The sequence below is a fragment of the Protopterus annectens genome, chromosome 1.part1 (genome assembly GCF_019279795.1).
Source record: "Protopterus annectens isolate FY-2018-M chromosome 1.part1, PAN1.0, whole genome shotgun sequence".
NCBI classification, from domain to species: Eukaryota; Metazoa; Chordata; order Ceratodontiformes; family Protopteridae; genus Protopterus; species Protopterus annectens.
The window spans coordinates 1,250,865,508-1,250,888,788 of record NC_056726.1 but is presented as its reverse complement, the minus strand read 5'-3'; the positions used below and the strand labels follow the sequence as shown (position 1 = coordinate 1,250,888,788).

At 43.9% G+C, this 23,281-nt stretch overlaps 1 protein-coding gene across 1 annotated transcript in view; it reads right to left on the bottom strand.

Annotated features, from left to right (window-relative positions):
• The window catches only part of SPHK2 (sphingosine kinase 2), a 602,609-nt gene that overhangs the window by 100,299 nt on the left and 479,029 nt on the right, over positions 1-23,281 (bottom strand). The gene's annotated exons all lie outside the window — the stretch shown is intronic.

Sequence of the window (23,281 nt, the reverse complement as noted above, 5' to 3'; positions counted from 1 at the left end):
AAAACATGAACAAAATTTATTTATTTATCTGTCATTTATTAACCAGTTTGGTCTGGCTGGGCAGGTGCCCTTTTTCAGCAGAGACCCGAAGAGAAAAGCTCTGATTACAGTAAAGCATTTTTACAATTAAAAGGGTATTTACATATACAATCAAATACAGCATTTAAAATATGCAACAAAGAGAAGGTAGCATACTGCATAGATAGATAACTACAGAGATCTGGGGTTACAGTAAAGCATTTGTACAATCAATAAGGTATTTACACATACAATCAAATACAGCATTTAAAATATGCAAGCAAGAGGAGGTAGCATTCTGCATAGATAATCTTTTTTTTCTTTTAATGTATGGCAAGGCAAAACAGCAAAAAAGTTAAACTTAGAAATAAACAATCGTGTTTCTTATAAGCACAGGAAGCTGAAATGAGAAATCAACACTTTCGAGTGGGAAAATGTTGAGTTATTCCTTAGTATAGAGGGGCACACAGGTGTTAGAGTGATCTGTGCACAGAGTAGAGTGAAGAGGAGGGGTATAGAATGTAAGAGGAGGGACAGAGTGGAGATAGAAGTATAGAGTGAAGAATGGGGTAAAGAGGGAGGGCAGGACCACAGAGCAGGAGAGTCTAGATATACAGACAGGAAATAGGTAACAGTGAGAAAAAGTGGCAGCAGGTGGGGGGGAGAAAAGGCATAATAGTCAGGGAAATTGAGACAATGGGGGAGGCAGTGTAGACAGGGTCCAAGTAGGGTCTTTACAGGGGTAGCTCCAGGAGTTGAGCAGATATTCCTTTATGGTGTGTTTGAAATTAGATGGGTTTTGGATAGTTCTGATTTGGTGAGGGAGTTGGTTCCAAGAGGTGCTAACTGAATGACTCTAAAGCATTTTTCCTATAGCTTTATTAGGTTTGGTGATTTGAAGGAGGTGCTAGTCAGAGCTACGAAGTTCCCGATTAGGGATATAGGGGGAGATGATGACTGCTAGAGAAGGACAGTCTGTTGGCTGATGGATGATAGCATGCGTCAGAAGGAGTTGAGGTAATAGGAGTTGATTGAGGAGTTCTAACCAGTAGAGTTGTTGTTGTAAGGAGAGGCAGTGGTGTGAGCAGTATGAGAATAAATGTGGGAATGAGAATAAAACTCTGTAAAGAAAAGTTCAGAATATTAAAACTAATACAGAAAACTACTTTGGCATCTAGGACTAAAGTCCAAGCTACAAATTCAATTTGCTCTTCCTGTTCTAAATCAGCTTTGGCCCCAAAAGGTACTGGATCAACTGTACCAGAAAACAATAAAAATGCTATACAAAAAATAAGTGCATATGAAGATATTGTCCATGCTCTGATGAAGATATGGGCCACCTCAACATAAATTACATGTATAGATCTGTAATAGTGGACTACATACAGACATGCTGACCTCACCAGATCCAAACAGCAAAACATGAGGAAAGTACATCTTACACATCTGTAAACATTCCTTTATTCATGAATGTGGAATGTTGTCAAATGTTTGGGAAAAACCCAGTTCCCATGAATTACCACATTAATGGTAGTCCACTGAACACAGAAGGTGTTATAAGTGATCTGAAAACACAGGTTGATTGTCTACCTCTCTTTTGATCACCACATTGCCACTGTGGTCAGAAAGTCCTATGTGGCACATCTCATTCTAAGGGTTTTTCCTCCAGGAAGAAACAGGTCATTGTCTCCCTCTACTCTTTCCTCATTAGGCCAGTTGAGTACAATGCCCCACTTGGCATGTACCTCACTAGACACCTGCAACAACTGGAGAGGCCGCAGAAGTACCTCACAAAGAGGATCCTAGGCCTTAAACACTTGTCCTATATGAACATGCAAAAAAAACTCCAACTATTCTGTCTCACATCGCCTATTTAGAGACAATCTCTGCTTGACTTATAAAGCCATGTCTGACCCAGTCCTGTTAGAAATGCTGTACCTAAAGAAATCCCAATCCCTCCGAACCACATGCTCCAGAGACCTCAACCACATTACCACAATCAACAGAACGTACTGGAGGGACAGGTTCATAACCCACAGACTGCCCATGCTATGGAATAGACTTCCCATACATGTCAAGCAGAGCACATCTCTGACCCTCTTCAAGAGAAATCTTGACGAGTGGATGGGAAATAGAAAATTCACCCTGGGGATAACTCCAGTGGCTCTACTCAACAGAAGCACTGGGAACCAAGGTCAGGTGGCACGATGCCAGGATAATCCTATCACTAGGCTTGTAAAGGCCCCAGGGCCATTAGCCTAGTACACACCTATGAACCTAGGACACTGCTGGTTACTTTAGCAAAATCATTTTGGAAAAAAGCGGGAATGGAAATAAAACCAGAAGTAGACAAAAATCAGATAGCAACTGAACGTGCTAAAAGTGAAAATTGGAAAAGCCATAAATATAGTGGCAAGTACAGAGATCTCAGTTGATCAAGATTTGACACAGAAGTAGTTAAGGAAAGGTGAACTGAAACTGAAAAGATGAAAAGTCTAATAATACAGGACCGTTGGTTTACAAAGTCCAATGAAATGGTGGGAGCAACAAATGCAGGTTCTGTTTAAAGAACCGGAAACAGCTGCACAGCTTTTTGTTGGCTCTGATAGATTTATTGCAGAGGACCTTATACTGAAAGGCACAATGTGGCAAGACTGTTGCAATGGGGATTGTGCAACACTACATTCTTTTTCAACACCTTCCCACAGCTGTGGGCTGTCAGAAGACAGGGAGGCAAAGCATTACGGTCTCTGTGACCTATGCTGAACAAAAAGGAATCACACTGAGTCAGCTTGGTAAGATCTGCATATTCAGGCATGGGATTATAGCGGGCATTGTCCTTTTCTGGTGCCAAATGAACACAATCAGGGTATATGTAGGCTGTCTGTATAATATGCCTGGGACTGTCTCATAGAAGGATAATCCAGGTTTACTAAGGCATCATCCTCAGGCATACTGCCAAGCATTTATAACAACTTGAACATCTGTTCCACCCCAAGTCCAACAGGTTTCTCATAAGTTTGAGACATCCTCTTCAAAGAAGAGGTTCACGCAGGGTGGCAGGGTAGACAAGGAAGAAATGGACTAATTATTTTTGTCTATCCTACAGACAATGGCTCTAGATCCTCCTGAATTCTTACAGGAGTCCAAATGGAGTCCCATGTCCCTTGCTACCAGCAGGTGTAAGACTACACATGGTCTCATGAAAGCTCAAGTGTATGCCAGTGTTGAAAGAGGAGAACACATCAATGCAAGAAAAAAAAGACCTGTAAGGAGTACAGTGCAGTGCTGGCTTCAGACTCTACTCTCTTAACAGTTTGCCACCATATAAACTGCATTAGCTCTCACCAGAAAAATATCTGTTCAATAACTACGTCCTGAGCTTCAGACTCTGGCACCAGGAAACTAAATGGACATGACCCCCCCCCCCCCCCCCATGAGCAAGTTCTATGAGGGGGATCCATGACCCAAAGATACCCCTGATCATGGTCAAAGGACTAAAGAGTCACGCCTCAGGCTCAGAGTAGTTTTTGTCTCCAGCCAATCAGAAAGCGTTTGGGCAGCACTGGCACCCAGTGATGCACTTCCTTAAGGGAGAAGCCAGGGTTGCACCTCCTACAGTTCCCTCATCCTCCATGGAGATGAAGGACTTGGGCTGGTTTGACTCCTCACTAGCCAAGGATGACCTTAGTAATTGCAGGGATGGTGTGTGTGTGTGTGTGTGTGTGTGTGTGTGGCGGTTTAACACCAGGTTTGCCTGTAGAAAGGCTAGGTAAAGCTTACGCTCCAAGTGTCTCTACCTACATCTGTGAGATGGAACCTCACACCAGTTCCCATGACACTCAACTCTTAATGGCCATCATATTCTGGCAGATGAACTAAGCATGATTATCAGAGTAAGGAATTGCCCATTTTTAACATACTAATGAAATCCTATCTCCATACTGGCAGGGTCTGGACTATTTGCATTAATAAATGAATCCCTACCTATTTTATAAAAATAAGGAACTACAGCAGACTTTTGAGTGAAGAAATTTAAACTTAAATAATGTTTTGCTTGAGAGAACAGGCTAATACAGCACCCCGCCACTTACACAATCAGCTCTAGAAATCACTGTACTACAGGGGATCAAGATAAAGTTACATACTCACCATAACGCTCCATCTGTATTGTTGATTTTTTTCATCTCTCCTCACAGATGGGTTACGGATCAGATCATCACATCTGTCTCAGCCATTACAAAGCTCATGGCAACCAAAGAAGCTCTTGGATGCTCCCATTATCTACAATGCATCTCTCCCTGTTCCCTGAGATCTTGTTTGTCATAATACACACTGGCAAGAAGCCCAGGGATAAAAAACTCAAGAGTGAAAGACTGTTGAAGAGACCAGTTCTGCAGAGACAAGGACAAAAACACATCCTATCTATAAAATCTTCTCATTCAACCAGGGCCGGGTGCTGGAGGAAGGAAATGTGAGTAGAGATGAAAAAAAATTGCAATACAGATGGAATGTCATGGTTAGTACATAACTTCTTTATCTGATATTGTCATTTTTTTCATCTTCTCCTTACAGATGGGACACAGTCCCCAGCTTCCTATATCCTGGGTGGATTCATGAGAGAATGTTCCTCAGAATCATCGAACCAAAACAGGCCCTTCCCTGGGAGACCATGTCCAACTTACAGTAAGAGATAAAGGTATGATGGGTAGACCAAGTGGCCACTGTACAAATGTCATTCATAGAAGCGTTAGCTTGAAAAACAGCAGATGAGGCCATGGACCTAGTGGAGTGAGCTCGAACGGGCTTGGGAAGATTAATATCTTTTGAGGTGCACATAAAGGAAATGCAGTTGACAGCCATCTTGATAAGGTAACCTTCAAGAGTGATGAACCTCTCTTAGGGTCTGCAAAAGCAATGAACAATTGGTTTGTCTTGCAAAACTCTTTGGTTCTATGCAAGCAGAATTGCAACTGTCTATGTACATCTAATGAGTGCAGAATATATTCACCCTTGTTACTAAAGTTAGCAAAGAAGACAGGCAAATGGATGGTTTGGTTGATACTGGTTTGTGAAACAACTTTGGGGAGAAAGGAAGGGTTGGTAAGCAGTGGGACTCTGTCTTTTTTGAAAAACCAAATAAGGAGAATGTGAGTATAAGCTTGAATCTCTGAAATTCTCCTTGCAGATGTGATTGCCACTAGAAAAATCATTTTCCAGGAGAGAAAAGTACAGTTGTGTACACTTACCATAAATGTAGATGTTCGAGTGTATTCACTGTTGCAGTCATTACATCTGGGTAATCTGTTGGCAGGTTGCCCTCAGTCGGCCTGATTAACAAAGTCTTGGGTCCTGCGTCGGTTGCTGTCCCTTCTTCCATGACGTCAGGGGTATAAAACATGCAGCCGACGCCATTACATCAGTTTTTCTTGCCCCAGATGTCAGGTGCCCACCAAATGGGGAGCAAATAAAATTAAAAACACAAAAATATACCTCCAAACAAAAGCAAATACACCAAAAAGGCTTTAAAGCATAGTAAAAGAAAGTAGAGGTATAGTAAGAGAAAAACAGGGGGCGGGAGGGAGGGTAACTAGGACTGCAACAGTGAATACACTCGAACATCTACATTTATGTTAAATGTACACAACTGTACTATGTTCTGCGTGTTTCACTGTTGCAGTCATTACATTTGGGTAGATTCCCAAAGCTATGGTTGGAAGGATGGATTTATACAGCATTAGGACCAGCTAAAAGGCCCTGCAAGACAGCAGTGGCAAAGCCAGCTCTGGATTTAGAGAAAATTGGTAAATGATTATGCTTGGTGAAAGTGTGTACTGAACGCCAGGTGGCAGCTTCTAGAATATCCCTGGTAGGAACACCTCTGAGAAAGGCTGCAGAAGTAGATGCAGCCCTGGTGGAATGAGATCTGATCCCCTGGGGGATAGGTTTTCCATGCTGCTTATAGCAGAAATGAAAGCAATGGCTTATCCATTTAGAAATGGTTTATTTTGAAATAGCCTTCCCCTCTGCCTCAGTAGCAAATGCCACTAGCAATTGTTCAGATTTTCTTCGAAATTTAGTTCTGTCCAAGTAGAATCTAAGTTGCCTGTGCACATCCAAGGAATGAAGAATCCGTTCCCCTTTGTTCTGTGGATTGGGATAGAAGGTTGGCAAATGAATGGACTGGTTAAGAGCCACTCTGGAAACCACCTTGGGCATGAAGGATGGATTGGTCCTCAGAGATACTCCTGTCCGCATGAAAGATGATGAAAGGCTAAACCAGTATTAAAAGGAAGGAGAATAAGAAAGTGATTATTTGCTGTGAGTTATTTTATATATAAATACATGTTTTTTATTTAATAAGTTTTACTTTATTATGTTCGATTTTTTATATAGACTTATAATATGTACAGATTGCAGGTATGCTAATCCATTAATTAATTTGATTTAGAATGTTAATAGGTCTTTAAATAAGAATTGTTTTAACAAAATGGAGGGAAAATGTAGTGTGCTGATTGGGTTGGTTAGGTATTTAAATTGTATTTTATGTGGATGTAATGAAGTCGTCTGATGAAGTAACTTATGTTATGAAAGCGCTTACGAAACAATAAATTGTTATTTTTGGACTTCTTTGGTACATGCATGGTATAAACTGTTTCTACAGAGAGCTGCCTTCACTCGGAACCAGGGTGACTTTGTTATTGATTTTCCAAAATAAAGTTAAGGTCCCAGGCAGGGGTAGGAGCTCTTCTGGGTGGTCTCAAGTTCTTTGCCCCTCTGAGATACTGTTTGAGCAGGGGATGAGAAAAGAGCGGTGGGTTCTGTGTTACAGTGAGCTGAAACAGCTGAAGAGTGGATTTTAATAGAGGAAAAAGACAGGCCCTTGTGAAGCATCTCAGTTAAGTATTGCAAAATCTGAGGTAAATTGGGCGCTGCTGTGCTCATCCCTAAAGATTGGTTCCAGGCACAGAATCTTTTCCATTTGTCAGCATAAGATTTTCTAGTACTAGGTCTTCTCGCCTCCAAGATGACATCCATCACAGGTTTGCTGAAGGATGCTAAGGGTGAATTTAAGTGATTAGCCAAGCTGCAAGGTTCAATGTTGGGAGCTGAGGGTGCAGAATTTGGTTCTCCTGCTGAGAGAGTAAGGAAGGTGTCTGAGGCAGGTGCCATGGAGATATTTGTGACACATTGTGACGGAGTGGGTACCAGTGTTGGCGTGGCCAGTCTGGAGCAATCAAAATCATTTTTGGTTTGTCCTGTTGACTTTTAGCAGAACTTTGGAGAGCAGAGGCAGAGGGGTAAAGGCATACACTGATAGTTTTTTCCAGCCGAAGGACAGAGCATCCACTTTCCAGGCTTTTTTGTCCAACTGGTAGTTCTGGGGGGAGGCAAATAGATCTATGTCTGGGCTCCCCCATTTGCTTGCCAACATGTTGAAAATCCATGGTTCCAGTTTCCACCCGTGTGGGTCCATGAGATTTCTGCTTAGTCCATCTGCCAGTGTATTCAGTTTTCCTGGCAGGAATTGAGCTTGTAGTTGCACTTGGTAGCTCAAGGCAGAGTTCCACAATGCCATGGCTAGTCTGTAGAGGGGGTAGGAATGTGGACCCCCCCTGCTTGTTAATGTACCACATAACCGTGGTGTTGTCTGTCTTTACCATTAGTTGTCCTGGATGACTGTAGTCCTTGAAGGCTGTCAGAGCATTCTGTACAGCTAACATTTCTTTTTGATTGATATGTAGGTGCATTTGATTTTGGTTCCATTTGCCCTGAATGCACTTCCCTGCCAGGTGAGCCCCCCATGCATAGTCTGATGCATCTGTAGTTAGGGTTTGGGCGGCAGGGGGTAGTGTGAATGGCAGTCCTTTGTTTTGGTGGCAGGCCTCTGCCCACCATAGGAACGCCAGGCGTAGGCAAGGTATGATAGGAATCATTGTTTCCAGGCTGTGACAATGTTGACTCCATAGACTTTTTAAGTACCACTGAAGTTTCCTCATATGCAGTCTTGCATATGGAATAAGAAGAATGCAGGAGGCCATGAACCACAAGGCTTGCAGTATCTGTCTTGCAGATAGCAGGGTTTTTGTGGCCACTTGTTTGAAGTAAGTTACCAAATGAATTTGCTTTTCTGGCATGAGGAAAGCCATCCTGGCAGTTGTATTTAAGCATGCACCCAGGAATGTAATCTGTTGAGAGGGTACCAGTTGTGATTTCTTTTTGTTTATGGTGTACCCTAGACAAGTTAGAACCCTTTTTACAAATGCCAGATGATTTAGAAGTATGGCCTGGCTTTCTGCCTGAATTAAGACAATCTTCCAGGTATGGATATATTTTAATATTTCTTTGCCTACAAAATGCAATTACTGGACCAAGGCACTTTGTGAATACCCTGGGTGCAGTAGACAAGCCAAAGGGCAGTGTAGAGAACTGATAATGCAAGTAGCCTGCTTTGAAGCGTAGGTATCTTCTGCAAGATTCCCTGATTGGGATATGCAGGTAAGCTTCTTTTAAATCTAGAGTTGCCAACCAGACATCTTTGCCTAGCATAGGAAGTAAATGGTGAAGTGTCATTTCGAATTTTGGAATATCCAGAAAGGTGTTTAGAGTAGACAGGTCCAGAATTGGATGTCATGATTTGTCTTTTCTGGGTACCAGGAAGAGCCTGGAATAGAAACCTTGTCCCTTTTCCTCTTCTGGTACTAGTTGAATAGCCCTCATGTTTAAGAGGGAAAGTACTTGTTTCTGAGCCTCTGCCCACTGATTTGGGGGCAGGTCTGGCCACCCGTTTGGTGTTGGCAACATGTGGAAATGAAATCTGTATCCCTGGGACACTATTTAAAATCCATTTGTCCTGGGTTATGAGTTCCCAGTTTTTTGCATGAAGAGCAATCATTCCCCCCAAAAGGGCGGCTAAAAGGTAAGTGCTTGGTAATTTTAAAGGAAAGTCATTGAAACTGTTTACCATAGGGGGGTGTCTTGTTATTTCCAGATTTGGAAGTGGAGGCCCCCATTGCTTAGTCCTGAGAATCCCTTGGGACTGAAACGTGGTGCTTTTGGTGTGTCTGGGTTTAGCTTGAGTGGATTTGGAAGGAGCTGGAAAGGACCAATTCTTAGTAGGCCTGTGCCTACTAAATCTTGGAGGTTGCACTTGTAAGAAATCTTTTACAGTTTGCATAGATTTACCATTATCGTCCATCTTTTTTAGAACTTCTTCAGCCTTATTGCCAAACAGGCGGTCCTGATTTAAAGGAGCATCCAACAATTTTGCATTAACATGATCAGGCAGAGATTGCTCCTTAAGCCAAGCATGCCTTCTAAGCACAGACCCAGTAACAGCAGCCCTGCAAGAGGCCTCTAAAGAATCAAAACCACATTGCAAAGTATGTTTTCCAACTTGTTCAGCAGAATGCAATAAATCCTGTAAATCTTTATTTTCCACAGTCAGAAATCAACATCATTTTCTGTTTAAGCAGTCCAATAATATGCTGTTGATATCTTAACACATGAAATTGGCAGTTTAAAGCCCTGATTGCCAAGGTTGCAGATGTATAAACCTTTTTACCCCATCTATCCAGCACCCTGGAGTCTCTATCAGAAGGGGTAGGATTTTTAGCAGTAGAAGCCTTAATGCCCTTGGGTCTCTGGGAAATCCGCAACAGGATTTTTAAAAAGGAACTTGTGGGACTCAGGAACCCTGTAGTATCTGTCAGGTTTACTAGGTGCCGGAGGCAGGGAGTCGGGCCATACTGGATTCCGAAAACACAACAATGTCTAGTACAGGAGGTATAGCCAAAGGCCTCTGCTGCGGCAGAAGGAAATCCCTACATCTCATTTTAGATTCAGAAAATTCCTGACTTTCCCAGTGGAAATGCTCACTTAAGGTATGTAAAGTTTCCCTAAAAAAAGAGGGAATGGAATCCTCTGCATCGGTATCCTCATAAGTAGGTATGGACAAATCCATATCATTGGAAGAATTAGAAGAAACAGAATCCTGATCAGAAGATTCATAGTCAAGCTCAGCCCTAGGCCTCTTAGAAGGGGAGGGGGGTTGACTACCCCTGATTAGAGTAATAAGATCTTCAGACATTTTGATCATTTGTTTTTTAGGCATAGGGAGCTGAACATGTAGCCTGGGCATCGGTTTTATAGACACAGATCGAGATTTAGGCCTTAGTATAGAAGGTGGAGTCTGTTTAATATGCAAGTCTGTAGGCCTGAATACACCCTCAAAAGCCGGTGCCTGCACAGCAGCTCCGGACCCATCCAAGGTAGAGACATCTGCGGGTTCCATAGGTGAAGCATCTCGCGGCATATTCCGGGACTCCGAATGGGTCTCAGTAAAGGCCTGCGAGTCAGAAGTAGCAGGTATCAGGGGCTGCGAAAGCTCCTCACTAAGTACCGGCCGACTGGCTTAGGAGAAGCGTTGTCGGCAGTTTTGGACCTCGACGGCCTGTCTCTGTCTTTCTGTGCATTTTTTCGGAATTCCGGTAGTCGGATGGCTAACCGACATCATTTCTGGATAATTAAACCGAGCGCCAAAATATTTAGAGGCAAAAATGTACCGACGACGGATAGTGCGCTGATTAAATAAAGCACAAAACTGACAGCAAGGTATATCGTGGTCAGGGCCTAGGCAAGGAATACAGTACAAATGAAAATCTTTATGAGCTACTTGCTTTCCACAAGTAATGCAATTATTAACTTTTACTGACATCGGTAAGGAGCAAGAAAAACTTTCCCAAACGTTAGCTTTAATTTGAAGACTTCGGTTTTGAAACTTGAAAACGAAAATTTCAGGAGTCGGCCAACTGGCAGTTGCGAACTGCTTCTGCTTCGGGCACCGCACGGCAAGAAAGACTAATGTAATGGCATCGGCTGCATGTTTTATACCCCTGACGTCATGGAAGAAGGGACAGCAACCGACGCAGGACCCAAAACCTTGTTGATCAGGCCGACTGAGGGCAACCTGCCAGCAGATTACCCAAATGTAATGATTGCAACAGTGAAACACAAAGAACATCTTAATATTACAGGTGGCTGCAGGTTTAAAGGGTGGTTGCACAATAGAATGTAGCACTAAATTGAGGTCCCATGGGCAAGAGGGATCCCTGTAAGTTTGTGGGAAATTAATGACAAGTTATTCTCTCCAACATGTAAAAATGAAACTGTTGCTAATTGAGCTTTTAACTGCAGAGGCAGATGCTCCGTCATTAAAAAGCTAAGCCAGGGAATCCAAAACAAAGTGAGCAGGAGCTGTAACAGGATCTACATTATGCTGTTGCACCCAAATTACAAACCTCTTCCATTTACTTTTGTACAGTTTCTAGACAGATAATTTATAAGACGACAAAATGTTCGACTGGAGAGGAAAAGTACAGTTGTGTACACTCTTACCATAAATGTAGATGTTCGAGTGTATTCACTGTTGCAGTCATTACACGTTGGGTAATCTGCTGGCAGGTTGCCCTCAGTCGGCCTGATTAACAAAGTCTTGGGTCCTGTGTCGGTTGCTGTCCCTTCTTCTATGATGTCAGGCCGTCAGGGGTATAAAACATGCAGCCGATGTCATTACATCAGTTTTTCTTGCCCCAGATGTCAGGTGCCCCCCAAATGGGGAGCAAAATATATATATATATATATATATATATATATATATATATATATATATATATATATATATGTATATATAAATTAAAACACAAAAAATATATACCTCCAAACAAAAGCAAATACACCAGAAATGCTTTTAAGCATAGTAGAAGAAAGTAGAGGTATAGTAAGAGAAAAACGGGGCTGGAGGGTGGGTAACCAGGACTGCAACAGTGAATACACTCTAACATCTACATTTATGGTAAGTGTACACAACTGTACTATGTTCTTCATGTTTCACTGTTGCAGTCGGGAGGATGGATTTATACAGTATTAGGACCAGCTATAAGGCCCTGCAGGACAGCAGTGGCAATGCCAGCTCTGGATTTAGAGAAGAAAGATAAATGGTAATTGTTTGGTGAACGTATGGACTGAGCTCCAGGTAGGAGCTTCTAGAATGTCTCTGGTAGGAACACCTCTGAGAAAGGCTGTAGAAGTAGATGCAGCCCTGGTGGAATGAGATCTGATCTCCAGGGGGATAGTTTTACCATGGTGCATATAGCAGAAATTAATACAATGGCTTATCCATCTGGAAATAGTCTGCTTTGAAATAGCCTTTCCCTCTGCCCCTGCAGCAAATGCCACCAGTAGTTGTTCAGATTTTCTTAGAGATTTTGTCCCGTTTAAGTAAAATCTAAGTTGTCTGTGTACATCCAATGAATGCAGGATCTGCTCCCCCTTGTTCTGTGGATTGGGAAAGAAAGTTGGCAAATGAATGGTCCAATTAAGAGCCACAGTGGATACCACCTTAGGCATGAAGGATGGATTGGTCCTGAGAGACACCCTGTCCGCATGAAAAATAATGAAAGGCTCCAATGCCATAAGAGCCTGTAATTCAGAAATCCTTCTAGCTGAAGTGACTGCTAAAAGGAAAGCTGTTTTCCAAGAGAGAAATTTTAAGTCTGCAGTAGCAGCTGGCTCGAAAGGAGAGAGAGTGAGTTTTTCCAATACAAAATTGAGGTCCCAGGCAGGGGTTGGAGCTCTCCTGGGAGGTCTTAAGCTTTTGGCCCCTCCGAAATACTGCTTTAGCAGAGGATGAGTGAAGAGGGGAGGATTTGTGTTGTAATGAGCTGAAATGGCAGAGGCATGGATTTTTATGGAAGAAAAGGACAGGCCCTCGTGAAGCATCTCAGTTAAGTATTGTGAAATCTGAGGAATATTGGGCACTGCTGTGCTTATTCCTTGTGATTGGTTCCAGGCACAGAATCTTTTCCATTTGTCAGCATAAGATGTTATAGTTCTAGGCCTTCTCGCCTCCAAAATGACATCCATCATAGATTTGCTGAGGGATGCTAAGGGTGAATTTAGGTGAATAGCCACACTGCAAGAGTCAAAGTTTGGAGCTGAGTGTGCAGAATTTGGTTTTCTGCTGAGACAGTGAGTAAGGTGTCTGAAGCAGGTGCCACGGAGGAAGGTGCGACACATTTAGCAGGAGTGGGTACCAGTGTTGGTGAGGCCAGTTTGGAGCAATCAGAATCATTTTTGGTTTGTCCTGTCTTACTTTTAGTAGAATTTTGGGGAGCAGAGGCAGAGGGGGAAAAGCATAGACTGATAGCTTTTTCCAGCTGAATGATAGAGCATCCACTTTCCAAGCTTTTTTGTGATGAGTTCTTGTGCAGAATTTGTCCAACTGATGGTTCTGGGGTGAGGCGAAAAGATCTATGTCTGGACTCCCCCATTTGCGTGTCAACATGTTGAAAATCTGTGGTTCCAGTTTCCATTCGTCCGGGTCCATGAGATTTCTGCTTAGTTTGTCTGCCAGAGTATTCAGCTTTCCTGGCAGGAATTGAGCTTGTAGTTGTATTTGGTATGTTAAGGCCGTGTTCCACAATGCCATGGCTAGTCTGCAAAGGGGGTAGGAATGTGTACCCTCCCTGCTTGTTTATGTACCACATAACTGTGGTGTTGTCGGTCTATCATTAATTGTCCTGGATGAAGGTAGTCCTTGAAGGCTGTCAGTGCATTCTGTACAGCTAGCATCTCTTTCTGATTGATACGAAGGTGCACTTGATTTGGGGTCCATTTGCCCTGAATGCACTTCCCTGCCAGATGAGCCCCCCAAGCATAGTCTGATGCGTCTGTAGTTAGGGTATGGGTGGCAGGGGTGGAGTGAACGGCAGTCCCTTGTTTTGGTGGCAGGCCTCTGCCCACCATAGGAACTCTAGTTGCAGGCATGGTATTATAGCAATCATTGTTTCTAGGCTGTAACAATGTTGACTCCATAAACTTTTTAAGTACCACTGAAGTTTCCTCATATGCAGTCTTGCATATGGCATTAGAAGAATTCAGGAGGCCATGAACCCCAAGGCTTGCAGAATTTGCCTTGCAGATAGCAGGGTTTTTGCGACCACCTGTCTGAAGTAAGTCGCCAATTGAATTTGTTTTTCTGGCGTAAGGTAAGCCATCTGGGCAGTTGTATTCAAGCTTGCACCCAGGAATGCAATTTTTTGAGAGGGTACCAGTTGTGATTTCTTTTCGCTTATGGTGTACCCTAGACAAGTTAGAACCCTTTTTACAAATGCCAGATGCTGTAGAAGAATGTCCTTGTTTTCTGCTTGAATTAGACAATTGTCCAGGTATGGATATATTTGAATATTTCTTTGCCTGCAAAATGCAATTACTGGAGCCAGGCACTTTGTGAAGACCCTGGGCGCAGCAGATAAGCCAAAGGGCAGTGCAAAGAACTGGTAATGCAAGTAGTCTGCTTTGAAGCGGAGGTATCTCTTGCAAGATTCCCTGATTGGGATATGCAGGTAAGCCTCTTTTAAGTGTAGAATTACTAACCAGGCATCTTTGCCTAGCATAGGAAGTAGCTGTTGAAGAGTCAGCATCTTGAATTTTGGAATGCCCAGAATGTGTTTACAGTAGATAAGTCCAGAATTGGATGCCATGATTTGTCTTTTCTGGGTACCAGGAAAAGCCTTGTCCCTTTTCCTCTTCTGGTACTGGTTGAATAGCCCCCATGTTCATGAGGGACAGAACTCGTTTCTGGGCCTCTGCCCACTGATTTGGGGGACTGGTCTGGTTATTCGTTTGGGATTGGCAACGTGTGGAAATGAAATCTGTATCCCTGGGATACTATATTTAAAACCCATTTGTCCTGGGTTATCAGTTGCCAGCTTCGTGTCTGAAGTGCCAGTTTTCTCCCCAAAGGGGCGGCTAAAAGGTAAATGCTTGGTGAGTGTAGAGGGAAGTCATTGAGACTGTTTACCATAGGGAGGTGCCTTGTTGTTTCCAGATTTGGAGGTGGAGGCACCCCATTGCTTTGTTCTAAAAGTCCCTTGTGACTGAAACCTGGAGCCTTTGGAATGACTGGGTTTGACTTGAGTGGCTCTAGAAGGGACTGGAAAGGACCAGTTCTTAGTAGGTCAGTGCCTACTAAATCTTGGAGGTTGCACTTGTAAGAAATCTTTCACAGTTTGCATAGATTTAGCTTTATCTTCCATCTTTTTTAAAACTTCTTCGGCCTTATTACCAAAGAGGCGGTCCTGTTGTAAAGGAGCATACAACAATTTTGCTTTAACATGATCAGGCAGAGTTTGCTCTTTGAGCCAAGCATGCCTTCTTAGTACAGACCCAGTTACAGCAGCCCTGCAAGAGGCTTCCAAAGAACCAAAACCACATTGCAAAGTATGTTTTCCAACTTGTTCAGCTGAATGCAATAAATCCTGTATTTTTTTATTTTCCATACAGTCAGAAATTAACATTTTCTGTTAAAGCAGTCCCATGATATGCTGTTGATATTTAAGCACATAAAATTGACAGTTTAAAGCCCTGATTGCTAAGGTTGCAGAAGTGTAAACCTTCTTACCCCATCTATCCAGTGCCCTGGAGCCTATCAGAAGGGGTAGGATTTTTAGCAGTAGAGGCCTTAATGCCCTTGGGACCCTGAGAAATGGTTTCAGGATCTGCAATAGGATTTTTGAAAAGGAATTTGTGGGCGTCAGGAACCCTGCAGTATCTGTCTGGCTTACAAGGAGCCGGAGGCAGAGAATCAGGAGCCATACTAGATTCTTGAAAAACATCATCAACAATGTCTAGAACAGGAGGTATAGCCAAAGTCCTATGCTGAGGAAGAAGAAGGAAATCCCCAAGTCTCTTTTTAGATTCAGAGAAATCCTGACTTTCCCAGTGGAAATGTTCCCTTAAGGTATGTAAAGTTTCCCCAAAGGAAAAATCCTCAGGGGGAGAAGCAGAAGGAATGGAATCTTCTGCATCAGAGTCTTCATAATTAGGTATAGACAAATCCTGTTCATTAGAAGAGTCAGAAGAAATAGAATATTAGGAGGAGGGGGTTGACTACCCCTGATCAGAGTAATTAAATCTTCAGCCATTTTGATCATTTGTTTTTTTAGGCATAGGGGCCTGCACGTGGCCCAGGCGTCATTTTTTTTAGACATAGACTTAGATTTTGGCCTTAGTTTTGAAGATGGCGTCGGTTTAATATACAAATCTTTAGGCCTGAAAACACTCTCAGAAGTTGGTGCCTGAACAGCAGCTCTGGACCCATCTAAGGTAGAGACATCCACGGGTTCCATAATTGAAGCATCTTGCGACATACCGGACTCCAAATGGGTCTCAGTACAGGCCTGCGAATCAGAAGTAGCGGGTATCAGGGGCTGCGAAAGCGCCTCACTGAGTATCGGCGAAGTGGTGACTGGCTTAGGAGAAGCGTTGTCGTCAGTTTTGGACCTCAACGGTCTGTCTGTGTCTTTTTCTTTGCATTTTTTAGGTATTCTAGTAGTCTGATTGCTAACCAACGACATTTCTGGATAACTAAATCATGAGCCAAAATATTTAGAAGCAAAAATATACCGATGTTTAATAGTGCGTTGAGTACATTTAGCAGAAAATCGACAGCAAGGTATGTTGTGGTCAGGGCCTAGGCAAGGAATACAGTACAAATGAAAGTCCTTATAAGGTATTTGCTTCCCACAAGTAATGCAATTACTAACTTTTACTGACATTGGTAAGGAGCAAGAAAAAGTTTCCACAATGGGGTACTTAGCTTTTAGTTGAAGACTTCAGTTTTGAAACTCTAAAATGAAAATTTCAGGAGTCGGCCGACCGGCACTTGAGAACTGCTTCTGCTTCGGGCACCGCGCGGCAAGAATGACTGATGTAATGGCGTCGGCTGCATGTTTTATACCCCTGACGTCATGGAAGGGACAGCAACCGACACAGGACCCAAGACTGTGTTAATCAGGCCGACTGAGGGCAACCTGCCAGTAGATTACCCAAATGTAATGACTGCAGCAGTGAAACATGAAGAACATACATGGGTTGTCTGGCAGTTAAAGGAACTGGAGAAATCAAGCCATCAGCTTGAGAATGTAGAGGTTTGGATGAATCATCCCTGCTGGGTGAAACAGTAGCTCTTGAAAGCTTTTCAGAATCCAGGGCTTCTTCTGAAGGTGAGGCCAGAGAATGGGAAACCAAATCTGACGAGGCCAGAACAGGGCAATTAGGATTAGTGTTCTCTTCAACCTACTCGCTTTCTGAATGAACTTTGAAATCAATGGGAAGGGGGAAAAGGCATAAAGTAGACCAGGAGCCAATTGTGAGTGAGAGCATCCCTCGGGGACTCCCCCTGTGGGGGGGGGGGGATCAGGGCAAAACAGTTGCTGCATTTGTTGTGTAGGGGGGGGGGGGGACAAAAAGGTTGCAACAAGGCTGGCCCCATCTGTGGAAAATGTCATCCTTAACCTTTTGGTTGAGGGGCTACTCATGAGGCATGAGAATAGATCTGCTCAACTTGTCTGCAATCATGTTCGACTTCCCCTGGAATGTGCATTGGTATAAGAAAGTGGTTGGAGGAGATCGCCTATTGCCACACTCTGAGGGCTTCTCTACATAGAGGATAAGATTGGTTCCCCCTTGCTTGTTTATGTACCAGACCCACTGCCATGCTGTCTGAGTGAATTGCAACTGTCCCTACAGGAAGAATAGATTGGAAAGCTTGCGCTACTAGGAGCACAGCTCTCATTTCCAGGACATTGATGTGTGGATTCGCCTCATTTGCAGACCAGGTTCCTTGGCCTGTTCTCCCCAAATAATACCCCCCCCCCCATCCAGGAGGCATCTACGGTCACTGTGGCCTGTGACTGTGGGGGAACAAAGGGTCAGCTTTGCAACAACTGGTCTGACTGTATCCTCCATACGAGGGATCGTTTGCATGTGCTGGTTATCAGAATCTGGTGGAACATGGAATGAAGAAGAATCAACCACTGGGCAGCTACAAGTCGCTGTAGAATCCTCATATGGAATCCTGCTAACGGGATTAGGACTACTGGAGCAGCCATTTACCCCAATGCCTGAAGAACATGACGTGCTGCTACCTTCTGACTCTGAAGTAACCTGTTTGTCATCTGATCATTAATACTCTCGAGGCTGGAATTTTAGCAAGCATCTGAGTAGTGTCCAAAATCACGCCAATGAACTCCAAGGTCTGCATTGGTTTCATGCATGATTTTTGATAGTTTACTATGACGCCCAATTGTGCACAAAGTTGAAGAACTGCATCCCGCGTGTTTAACAGTAGATGCCTGGTCCGGGCGGAAATGAGCCAGTCATCTAAATAAGGAAACACCCGGAATCCTTACCTTCTCAGGCCACAACCACTGCCATACATTTAGTGAACACATTGGGGGCTGTGGTGAGACCAAAGGGAAGTACTCTGAAATGGAAATGACTGGTTCCCTACTGAAGCGTTGGTATCTTCTGGAGGGCCTGTCCATCTTTATGTTGTAGTATGCGTCTTTAAGATCCACTGAGCACATCCAATTGTCCTTCTCCAAGGATGGAAGTATGAACCTGAACCGTGACCATTCGGAACCATCTTCGTCATACTGACTTGTTTAGCTTGCTGAGATCCAGAATCGGTTTCTAGTCCCCCTAAAAGAATCTTAAGTAAGTTCCGAATCCTCTCTGGTCTGGGGGGACCTTTTGGATGACTTTTTTCTAGCAGTTTTTGAATTTGCGTGACTGCTTGATCTTTTTGACTTGGTGGAACGTCTGGGATTTTCTTGTTGGGAGGCAGATGTGGAAAGAAGCAAATTTGGTACCCAGTGGATATTATCCTCTGCACCCATGTATCGGAAGTTATCATTTGCCAGGCTCTCCAGTGCAGAGATAGATGAGCCCCAATTGCCTTCAGAGATGGACAATTGGGCATCCCTTCGGGAGTGCTGGAAGGGTTTCCCAAAAAAGGGTTCTCTGGAGCCCTGGTTCTGCGGGCCTCCTCTGCTGTGAGGACGGCGTCTTCCATTATTATTGTTCCCTACTCTGCCTCTGAGGGAAAAATCGCCATGTGTGTTCTGGTAAGAACTTGAGATTTTTGGAACCACATCTTCCTGCTTCCTCTCTGACCTTTAGAGTAGGGTCTCTGGGGAGCAGAAAAACGTATGCCTAGGGCAGAGTGAGTCTTACCTTCGTTCTCACACCTGGAAAGGTATCTAACTTTTGGTCCAAAAAGAGAGGAACCATCAAATGGGGCATTGACAAAGGAAGACTTAAAGGGCTCGGCAAAGTCACACAGGCGCACCCAGGCATGCCTCCTCATAGTGATGCCAGAACCTGATGCATTACTCGTCCCCTTGGCTGTGTGTGCAATAAGCCACATGAAAGAGTTAACTATAGAGTGCAAGGTCGCTATCTGGGAAGATACCGTTTGACACACCCCTTCAGCTACTGCACCTTCCAGGGTATCGGACAGCTCCTTAATCAGATCCCCTTGTAACCTGGTAAAAGGAGAAAGACAGTTCAGCGATCACAAGGCAAATGTCACTGAAGAACAAACACGCTTCCCACATCTATCCATCATCCTAGAATCTTTATTAAAAGGGTGGAGAGTAGAAATCTCATCCGAGAGTTCCTTTTTGGTCACTGCTGCCACAACCATGCATCTACTACATCATAGTTAGTCCAGGAGGCTTTATCTGAAAGAGCTGTAATTATCTTGTTTGGTCTCCGGGGAACCAACTCAATGGAATCTGGGGTCTCCCATGCCCACTGAGAGATCACACCTATAAGCTCATTGGTGAGCTGAGTCACCAGATCTCCTTGTAACCTTGGATCCCGGGAACTACCGTCCCATCAGTCTGACAAGCCTGATCTGCAAGGGCATGGAATGCATTATCATGAAACTTATAAACAAAGACCTTCAAACACTGGACCCCACCCAGTTTGGGTTTGTGAAGGGCTGATCTTGTCTCCTGAATCTGACTGACTTCTTCGAATCAGTCTCCTGAGCTGTGGACGAGGGTAAGGCGGTCTACACAGCCTATCTGGACCTTGCCAAGGCCTTCAACACCATCCCCCACTCTGGAATCATAGATAAACTTACTAAGCTGGGCATAAATCCCTTTGTTGCTCGATGGGTTGCCAACTGGCATACTGACAGAACCCAGACTGTAAAAGTAGCAGACTCCAAATCCAGCTCCAGACAAGTGACAAGTGGTACTCTTGTTTGGCATCTATTTCTATGAAGTACAGGCCAACATTAAGGGACTCTGGCTAACAAAGTTTGCAGATGACTGCAAACTGGGAGCCATTATTGAACCCCCAAATGATGTGGATATTCTACAAAAGGGCCTTACAGAAACAGATGCCTGGTGCCAGAGCCATGGGCTCAAGCTTAATGCCAAGAAATGTACAGTTATCCTCTATGGAAAAAAACATGTACCCATGAATTACCACATAGGTGGCAGGACACTAAACATCGAAAATGTGATGAGAGACTTAGGGACACAGGTGGACAGTGGTCTCACTTTCAATAAGCATATCGCCACAACAGTCAGGAAATCCTATGTGGTACACTTCATCACTAAGGGCTTTTCATCCAGAAAAAAGGACGTCATTGTCCCACTGTACTCATCTCTCATAGACCTATTATAGAGTATAATGCCCCATTTGGTATGTACCTCACAAGACATCTGCAACAGCTGGAAAGGCCACAGAAATACCTCACTAAAAGAATCACAGGCCTAAAGCAGATGCCACATGCTGACTGTCTAAAATAACTCCAGCTATACTCTGTGGCATATCGTCTACTCAGAGGCGATCTCTGCTTAACATACAAGGCTATGTCAAACCCTGAGCTGTTTGACATGCTCCACTTAAAGAAATCCCAATCCCTCAGAGCCACACGCTCCAGGGATGTAAACCTTGTCATCACAATGAACAAAACATGCTGGAGGGATAGGTTCCTGATCCAGAGACTCCCCATACTCTGGAATAGACTGCCCATACATGTCAAGCAGAGCGCCTCATTGGCCCTCTTCAAAAGGAACCTTGATGATTGGATGGGAGATAGGAAATTCACCCCGGGGATCATGTCAGTCGCCCTGCTAGACAGGGGTCCAGAGAAGTAAATATTGTGCGAAGAAATATCTAGGGAATTGTTATGGCTAGGCTTGCACAGGCCCTAGGGCAGATAGCCTAGTACCAACCTATGAATCTATGAACCCAGGAGAAGGATGGGTGAGAACCAAAAGCTGCCAGGTACACAGACTCCTCAGGAGAAGGAATACTGGATTGCCAGCTGCCTCTCTGTTTCAATATTTCTAAACTCTCCCCAAAGGATAATGTCCTCGGGAGGTGACCGTGGGGCTCCTTCTTTATAGAGGTCATAGTCTTCAGTGGCAGACTTCTCGGTGGAGTCCAAAGGTTTCCTCTTACAAAGTCTCTTCTGAGGAACTTCTTCAGTGGGAGATTCTGAAAAGGTATCTGAAGAGACAGGGGGACCCAGCTGGACATCCTCATGCTTGAAAGTCCCGCTGTCCCAGTGGAGCTTCCTGGTCGGAAGCGGTACATACGGAATCCTGACTGGACTGAAGATCCGAAAGGGGAGATGCACCCTTTTAGTTGTAGTGGCAGCTATCATCCTCTCCAAAGTCCCAAAGGCTGACTGCTCCTGAGCGAAAGAGGGCTCTGGCCCTGACAAGATATGCTTGTGAGATGAGCACTCTTCCAACCCGGAAGACAGTTCACCCTGGGTAGAAGCCAGAGCTGAGCTCACCTGTGCAGAAGCCCGAAATGCATCAACTGCTCTGACAATCTGGGAGTCAAACTCTCTCGAGGACTGCAAGGGTCACTATTGCACTGGGACCTCTCCGGATCTGATAAAAGCAAAAAGCTCAGAGCAAAGGCCTGATTCTAAGATGTTCTCTGATCCAACCTGAAGGGTACCAGGCACATCCAATCAGAGGGCTCTGAAACTTGTCCTGAAGTTGGAGGAGAATCCAGAATGGGAGTAGTATAGACTCAAGAAGCCCTGGAGCCAAGTGAATCAGAGCCGAGGATAACTTAGTTATGGCCTGTGCCCACAGAATCTTCTGCATCAAACGCTCAATGTCACCCTCAGTAAGGCCCCTAGTTGAATGAAAAGAGGAGCCATAAGGGGATCCCGGTCTAGACAAAAAGGAGGATGGTACTTCTGAGAGGTACAGGGTCAAAAGTTGGAGAGTACCTGGTCCAAGGAAGAGTCATAATGAGCTAAAAGGCACTCGTCTTTGGATCCGACACAAATGGATTCAGCCCATCTTTGACATATGATTCCGGAGTCGAAGATACCAGATTTAACTTGGCAGTTGTCGGTGTGGAAGGCCCCGACAGATCTGTACCTGCAAGTTTTGAAATTTTTGTCTTCAGCTCAGAGGTATCCGATGAAGATGATGAAGGCCTCTTCTTGCCCTCATCACCAGCTTCTACAGACAGGGAAGAAGCAGGACTGGATTCAGCAGACTTAGAAGCCGATTTTACTGGGGAAGCAGAAATGGTCTTTTCAAAGGCAGAGGGATACAGCCCTTTTAAGATCAGTTTATTCCTTCTTTCAACAAACACAGTGTGGTTGAAAGAATGACAAATATAGCAGTTCTCCTGGCAGAGGGATACGGCCCTTTTAAGATCAGTTTATTCCTTCTTTCAACAAACACAGTGTGGATGAAAGAATGACAAATACAGCAGTTCTCCTGTAAGTGTAAATGCCCTAAGCAATACACACATAAATCGTGTGAATCTTTATGCCTGCTTTTAGAGCATTTTTTAAAGCCAGCAGGCTTCTTATGTTTGCCCAACATGACAAGAAGGTAGGCACTAAAAGGTGGAATAAGTTAGAAGAGAAGAGAGAGGGGAAAAACAAGTAACCTACTAAAAGGCAGTTACCAAGGAAATATGAAAATTATTTGAACAAGGGGAGAAACAGGTCAACAGTAAGACATGGAAAACTGAGAGGGAATAAGAAAAGGCAGTAATTTAAAGCAATTCAAAGCACTACGACCTGACAATCCCAGAGCTCTAAGGAAAGTCCATGCCTTTCATGGAGTGGCAAACGATATCTGAGGGAAATGGAAGAGATGCATAGTGGGTAACGGGAGTGTCCAAGAGCTTCTTTGGTTGTCACGACATTAGTAATGGCAGAGTCGAACTCTATGATCGATCTGTAACCCATCTGTTACGATATCAGATTCCACCTTACAGTAACAACTTTAATGTAATCTTATTTTCAACCAGTCGGCAGAAAATCTGATTTGCACAAATGGACTGCATTATAAAAAATGATAATATTATTAAAGACGTGTGTGTCATTGCGCATTTGATCAAGTATGCCAAA